This window comes from Cynara cardunculus (assembly GCF_001531365.2).
Source record: "Cynara cardunculus var. scolymus isolate 2C chromosome LG 6, CcrdV1, whole genome shotgun sequence".
Lineage (NCBI taxonomy): Eukaryota > Viridiplantae > Streptophyta > Magnoliopsida > Asterales > Asteraceae > Cynara > Cynara cardunculus.
Genome location: NC_037533.1, coordinates 7,889,700 through 7,897,769, shown reverse-complemented (window position 1 = coordinate 7,897,769; position 8,070 = coordinate 7,889,700). Strand labels below are relative to the sequence as shown.

At 34.1% G+C, this 8,070-nt stretch overlaps 1 protein-coding gene across 2 annotated transcripts in view; it reads right to left on the bottom strand.

Moving 5' to 3' along the window:
* The window catches only part of LOC112514821 (50S ribosomal protein L17-like), a 13,312-nt gene extending 11,518 nt beyond the window's left edge, over nt 1-1,794 (bottom strand). The window contains exon 1 of one of the 2 annotated variants that reach the window (XM_025121438.1): nt 1,594-1,794. The gene's annotated coding sequence lies outside the window, so the exon portion shown is untranslated. The remainder of the gene's footprint in view (nt 1-1,593) is intronic. The other variant, XM_025121439.1, reaches the window with a different exon arrangement.
* Nucleotides 1,795-8,070: the final 6,276 nt, after the last annotated feature.

Genomic DNA, 8,070 nt, shown 5'->3' with positions numbered 1-8,070 from the left:
TGTAATAAAAAAAAACTGAAAGTAGAATGCTATAATAAAGAAATTTGTGAAAGTAGGTTGCTATTTTGCKCATTTTGCCCATCGATTTATGTAGACAACAAGAAGAGAGTCAATTACCTTTGCTTCATGTTTATTCTAGTTAGGGRTTGTTTGTTTACTTCTTAGGTGTCGGGTGCTATTTGTTTTTCAAGAGGTGTTGAAGTCTGGAATCTTATTTCGCTTCCGATTGATAAGAGGTTGTGCTGAAGTCTAAAAGCATAAAGACTTTGTTTTTATAAACTGGTAAATGTATGAATCTGAATAATTGTCTATTTACCCTACAGAATATTATAATGTTGAATTTATATTCTTTATACAATTTCATCTGTTTATTTATCATCATTACAAAATTTACATTTAAATTATAAACTAGCAACTCATAATAACCAAAATATACCATCGCCAATTTTAAATACATTCAAATTTTATCAAAGTACATCGATTGATCCAAACACAATAGAGAATATGAACAAAGTTTCATGACAATTAAAATCAATCTTCATTTACATTGAAGATCCAAGCAGAATATGAACAAACTTCTTCTACTTATGATTTCCACATTATATTTCTCTATATGAATGTAATAATTGGATGTTAGCTCTATACTTGTATATCTAGAACATGATCAAAAATTGTATGCCTACAAACACCTATGAACTACAGAGGACACGTGCAGCCACTGTATGGTTCAACAGGTTTCAGCTACGAATATACATAAGCATATGCTCCCGAGCAACAAGGTAGTCAAAACAATAATAAAAAAGCAAAAGATTCTAAAATGATCAACAATAGCTTATCAAAAAAGCTTTACAAGGATATGTAAGATTATAATGATAAGCCACATTCTCTATGTGACTGTCAATTAATTACATATTCCTTCTCACATGTTGTAACGCATGTTCCTTCCCATGAACAAACCTTTCTATTAAACATACATATAATATAAGTAAAGATGTAAGAATCTCCCAACTTACCCAAGAACACTTTATGATATTTTACTGTCAGCAAGACATGACAACATGTATAGTTCAACTTCAGCAAAACTAAATCTTATGTAATAATGATTGTAGAAGTTCTGGGGCTTGTAAACAAAAAAGATACACCCTTGAATAGCAGGAAAGCATGTAAGGATCAAGTTTCAAGCACTTTCAGCAATTTAGCTTCTAAACTTATTTTTAAGAACAAAAAATTACAMTTTACATAGAACAGAAATTCAGCAGAAACGACTTCAACACTTATWTTTGGACAAAAACTAATCCAAGACAAGGAAAACCCCATATTCCACTACCACGATTAGATAGTTATGAAATAGCTATATAGAACAACGCACATTTCAATGCACGTAAGAAAATCTAGATCCATGAATTTCACAGAATAATAGCAACATATCAAAAATCAACCACGTTCCATACAAGCATTATCTACCAAATCTAACCTAGTTTTAAGCCTAAATGACTACTCAAAAGGAAAARAAAACAACAAAATAACACCATAGTTGATAGAGTTAAGATCAAAATGGGATAGATTGAGCGAGTATGAGAGCGATAATAGCACCTGGGATCGCTTGAGAACAGCAAGAAGGATTAATTTCGTTTTCCGATTGATGTGATACACAACGGCCTTGAAGATTAGAAGGGAGGATTTACGGGAAAGATTTGAGATGGCCACCGAGTTCCAATAGGCGACAAGAGGAGGGCRGCTTGGAACGATGAATTAGGTTGGCGGCGATCTGAGGGTGTTAGAGGATTGTCTGCCTCTTGTTGTATGTATCAGTTAACCATGTTATAAACCATATTCATATTTAATGTCATAAAAACAATTAATAAAGCATCAACCGTAGTTGCGTTTGGTACAAAGAACATGACAGGACATCACAGAACAGGACAGGACGGAACAAAACTTATCGTCCCATGTTTGGTGCAGCATGGGACAGAACAAGAACCCATTGTCCCATGTTTGGTGCGACATGGGACAGAGACAAGAACTTAGACAAGGTGGGACAGCATGGGACAAAAGAGGTTTTTTCTTATTTCACGAAAATAGGTGGAACAAAATGGGACAAAAGTGAGACAGAAACTAAAATAATACTAATCTACCTAGTTTGATATATAACTTTAATATGATATTTATTTTAATGGTCATTACCTCTAGTTTCGGCCGCCACCACCACCACCACTGACACCGACACCTCCTTTTCCACTACAACATCTTCCACCGCCTCCACAACCACCGTCCACTAAGTTCATCCCCACCTCTCCATAGTCGACCATCGACCACCACTTCCACAACCACCGTTGGCCACCTCCAACTCCTCCTCTACTACAAAACCTCTTCCACACCATCGGCCACCACCATTCATTGCCACCTCACCTCCACCATAACCACCACCACAACTATATTCACTACATCAGCCACAACTACCTCMTCTACCGTTGTCAACCGCCAGCACCACCACGATCCACCATCTTCATGTCCTCTATAACCACCGCCGTCCACCAACCACCATTGCCTATACCTCCATAACCACCGCCCATTGCCACTACTACCGTCGGCCACCACCGCCTCTACCTTAACCAAAACCACCTCCACCGCCACCACTACTACCATCAATTATATCAATTTTTTTCGTTCAAATTTGGTACCATTATATATGTATCTATTCATTTATATGAAAATTGTGTACAAATATTTATAAATTAAATTCTTTAATTATTTACTTTATTTGTGTTAACTATAACTATTATATAACATTTTAAAATCATTAAATAACTTTTGGAGGTAGCGTGTCTAGTTTTGTCCTGTCCAGTCCTAGTCGTACCAAACACTAGACATACTCTTGTGTTGTCCAGTACTGTCCTATCCAGTCCTACCGTATTGTGTTGTTCTGTCCTGTCCAATYATGTCTGCGTACCAAACGCTACCTTAGTAAACATTTGTATTGTGTTTATCAGTAAAATTCAAGACTATCACTTATTTATCGATAAAAGTGACATCCAAGCATTTGGAGTTGTACTTATTGACCTTTTTTTAAGTATATAATATTTATATACGKTAAATGTAACAAATAAACTCGCACATTCTTCTCMCCTTTGGTGAGGTTTGAACCTCTAATCTCCTAGGAAAGCAAAGACTACGATATCACTAGACCAAAGACCCTTTAATTGTACTTCTWGACCTTTTGATAGGAAGAAAACCCATGAAGAAAATGAGACGTWGTCTATTCTATTCCATATTTACATGGGTGAGGCTTTTTTCCATCATTACCATATTCAGTAACCAAGAAAACAATTTTTTTTGGATCCTACTTCTTTACTTAAAAGAATATGCGACCTTTTATTGTCATTTTAACTTTTTAGTCCTACTTKTTTTCCTTTCATTTGATATTCAATTCCTAGCTTGTGTCTCAATACTTCACATAGTAATGGATGACCTTATCAAATTGATTATGTTTTGAATTTGTTCGAAATGTTCATTCTTTACACCGTAGTCCTGTGAAGGATTGAATTCAGAGGTYAGCTTGCATTTTCATTTTCAAAGAAATCACTAACATATTATGTTTGTTGATGAGAGGTTCTTTGATATATTAGTTGCTTCCGGAGGATAACAATAATAATGTGTAGATTTTGACAACCCAAAACCAGGGTAGTTTAGCAACAGCCTACGCCATGTCATAGCTTTAAACATGCATCATGAAGTCTACATAGTACATTGTAACCGTAGATTAGAGTAGATCAGTACTTGAAAAACTCTCATTAATCTTGGAGCAACAATTTCCTCCACATGTAACTCAGTTGGTTAAGAAGTAGAGAAACTTTGCTCAAATCTTGAAATAAGGTACTATGCATCTTAATAAGAAAAAACTTGACCCTGTACCCTTAACTATTTAAGTAATGTCTTGTGATGCACATAAAACGGGGCCATATGAAGTGCATAAATTGGTTCTTATGCATCGTTGCTCACTTGTTCTTTAGTATTTTGATGGGGCTATTTGTTGTAAAGATGAATACCTTATTATATCTTGTTTGATTTATGTGATTATTCATGAAGTTAAATATGTTCAGTTTTGTAGTCAAAATCCGGAGGTAAAGTGGGTTTAGAGGGAGGACAAGGTTTTCGTCATAGCAGTATTGCCTGATCCAAAAGATGCCAAGGTCAATATATCCTAAAAGGAATTTTACGTTCTTTTTTACGACTGGTACACATCAGTCTAAAGTGAAGCTTGAGACTTCTCGACAAAGTTAATGTAGATGTAAGTAGTTCTTYATATCTAAAACCTTTTTTTGTTGATTTAGTGTTTAACAATAGGCCCATAATCTTTTAAAACATCGGTTGATTGTTGGACCAAAATCATTTTGGTGGTTTCAATTACCTACATGTACAAGTTAAAGGAACGTTTTTTTGTCTATTGTCTAAGGGGCTTTGTGGTCAAGAACATGTTTGCGTGCATCTCATCCAGACTTGACTTGACTTGACTTTTGACTGAAATATATTGGATTATCTTTTCATAAATTAGCAACATTGCAAAAAGTAATGTGTTTTTGTAAGCATCATATTATCAGGGTCGGTCCTAAGATTTTTGATACCCTGTGCGAAAATAATAAAAAGTGCCTCTAAGCCTATTTTTTTAAGCCAATAAAACAACGAAACATGCGATTTTTTAAAAAGCTTAGAACATATTCAAGCTAAATGTCTCATCCCCATGTTGATTTTTATTAACTATAATAAAAAAAATGTGGRGCACATAAAAACCAAAACCCCGAATATAGAATATAGAATGATAAAAAGATAAATCTTTGATTAAGATCGTGCTTCTTTCTTTTTCCAGTTTTTCCTTTTCCAAATTGAGATTAGYAAAATAGAAACTTTATTTCAATATATGAGACTTAAAAAATAAGGAAAACTATTAGTTTTTAACTAAAATGATAAATCACCTCTAAATTACTGTCATATTAAGCAAAAAGTAAAACTCAAAAGTTACAGGTCTAACGACTAAAGGCTAAGKGTCTATYTGTTAGCAGYTTAATAAGCTTAATGGAACTAACAACTTATTTGATCAATTATGCATGACTGTTTCGTAATGGCTTAATGATATAGAGAGTTACTTATCCAGTAAGCTTCTAGGGGGAGCTTTATATAGAAAACCAAGTTTTTTTTTTYYWAAMMWKKYCWTYCMAMYWAAAAAAMSSYYCYTWMMWYYKSSRAAAAAAMYYYYCCMAAMMAAAAYTTTTYCMAMYTWWWMMAAMMRRWTWAWTYMWWMMRRMMAMYTKRWYCMWKWWRRAMYTWAWWAAAAAACCAATCAAACGRCCCTAAATCTAATGCGGCAATATCAAACCTCAAAGTAAACAAAAGTCAAAAGAACAATAATAAATTGTAAAATTCAGAATCTATGTTATTGTGCATTGTAAATAACAAGTGCACAATAATTAAGACAATATCACAATATGTTGTTAATGTTGTGCAGTGTGCTTCAGCTATGTTGATACAGTGATRTGTTCATGTGCATTGAAATTTTCAATTCTCAGATATTTCAATATGCAAGAGAAAGACTTATTATCAAAATGACAAAAGCCCCTTAGCTTAGCCTASTAGGTCCGTAACCCACACGACCACATGACCCAACTTTATAATAATCAGTTAGAAATTTAGATTTTTTTGCAAAAAGATTTACAKATTCATAAATCATAGTATGACTCACACAACAACTTGGTAAGTTCAATCAACAGTAGAAATCAGTCATTTGAGATTTTCATCTTTGATTTCTTGAATCTAATTTCATGACCGTTAATCGGCTRGAAAGAGAACTCCATGCCTTGAAAATCAAAATAGTCGWACTTTGAAGAATATTATAAATTAGATTGAGTTGTTGGMATGATGGCGTTAACTGRTTTACGATTTGCATTCARTATTCATCACTACTAGGCCTTAGGCCTGTTTTTATAGTTAAAGCTCAGTTGTCTAATTYCTAAACTATTAAACCCAAAACTAGTAATAGATGAYAACTTGATGCCTCTTTAGACTTTRATGYCCTATGCGGCCGCACGGGCTACACGTAACAAAAAACGATCAACAAAATAGTTGTTTTTATGAATGAAATAGTTACTTCATAGAATCTTCTTGCTAAAAATTATACATAGATTCTTTTTATATTCTTTACCACTTCGATTTAACTCAGAAATGYGACATTTGTTATGTGGATTCAGTTATTATTTGATGATGTATGCTCTTTACATAAGGACGTAAAGGTCCCTCCCCCAAAAAGCAATAAATTAGTGGAGGTACGTGCAAGCTGGGCCGGACACCCACGTTTAACATAAAAAAATCGATGCACAAGATTACAGTTATATGTATTTGCAAAKTATACGAGAGGCTTGAAATGAGTTGTTTGAAGCATCATCTCTTGAAGGTTGGGGTATTATCTTGGAAAACTAAAGAATTTTATAAAAATTGTAGCAAGTGTTGGTTTTTTTTACAAGGTTGAGAGAAGCATGAGACTTTAAGTTATAATATTGGTAAAATTTGTACATTATCAACCATATATATATACATTGGGTAATTCTAATCGACTAATATTGATATTTGTATGTGGTGTTTATAAGATATTTAGATCATAAACTTGGACGGAAACAACCYAATCCAATACACAATTATATTGATTTAGTTTATTTGACAAAAACAAATTTGCACTTTTATTATTGTTGCTTATATTTATTCGAATTTTACATCTCGTCTATTGTACGACTACCCAGGAGCTGACCTATTAAAAGAGTAGGGGGTGCGCAAGCTTCCACTCAATCGTCCCCTTGTACAAGAAATTTTTTATCGGTTAAGTGTACACCCACTTAACTTGAAGGATGTTTTTATATTTTTTTTGGACAAAACTTAAAATATAACTTTGAATTACCTTGAATKGTTTGGTCCTACCTTTATTTTTTGAGGTCATAGGTTAAGCATTGTTTACTTTTGTAATTCTTTTTATTTCTTTTCTTTTTTTGAATATTTTTCCTCCTCATTTACCTGCTAAATATTAAATGATTTTTTGTCTAATTTTAAGAACAATGCATGTTTATTTTAAATAAATTGCAAAATTGTAACAACCCTYACATTCCCATTACATATAATTCACATCATCATACTCATAATACTCATAATAGTATTATTACAAAACATGAGCTATCAAAATGTATCTTTAATACATATGCACACAAACTAATATCATCATWCAGACCTTTCCCTTRCCTTTATCTTTCAGAGTACGCTGACCTGCAAAACAGGTTAGTCYAACAATTGAGCGTTAGACCATAAGGTCTAGTGAGTGTATAATCTCATACAACAATATACATTCCAAACAATCAGTTTAGAATCAAACCTGTTCTGAAACATAAATGTATTTATGTTTCTCGCGGTTACACCGCCATCTCATCATTCTAGCGGTTACACCGCTATTTTATCACTCTCGCGGTTACACCGCCATCTCAATCGCAGTTACACTGCCATTATATCACTCTCGCGGTTACACCGCCATCTCACTCGCAGTTACACTGCCATTATATCACTCTCGCGGTTACACCGCCATCTCACTCGCAGTTACACTGCCATCACATTTCAAAAATATTTATGAAAAACATTCTCTTTTCACCCGGTTTAGAAGTCCGATCAACTTGTCCGGATTAGAAATCCTGTCAAAACACTTTGAAAATAAACCAACTCCCTTGTCCGGATTACAAGTCCGGACAATACTTCAAATATAACATTGTCCGGTTTAAAATAAACAGGGCGATACACCGTTCACCCTTTGTCCGGTTTAGAGTATACCGGACAATACATCATTCCATCTTTTGACCGGTTTAGAGTATTCCGGTCACCTCTTAGCCGGTTTATAGACTTAAACCTTTTGACACAAGCGGTTTAGAAATGAACCGATCACCACATGGCCGGATTATAATGATATCCGGTCACCTCTTGACCGATTTAGATGATACACCGGTCAAAGCATGAGCGGTTTTCTTATCCGGATATCAATCCGGATAACCC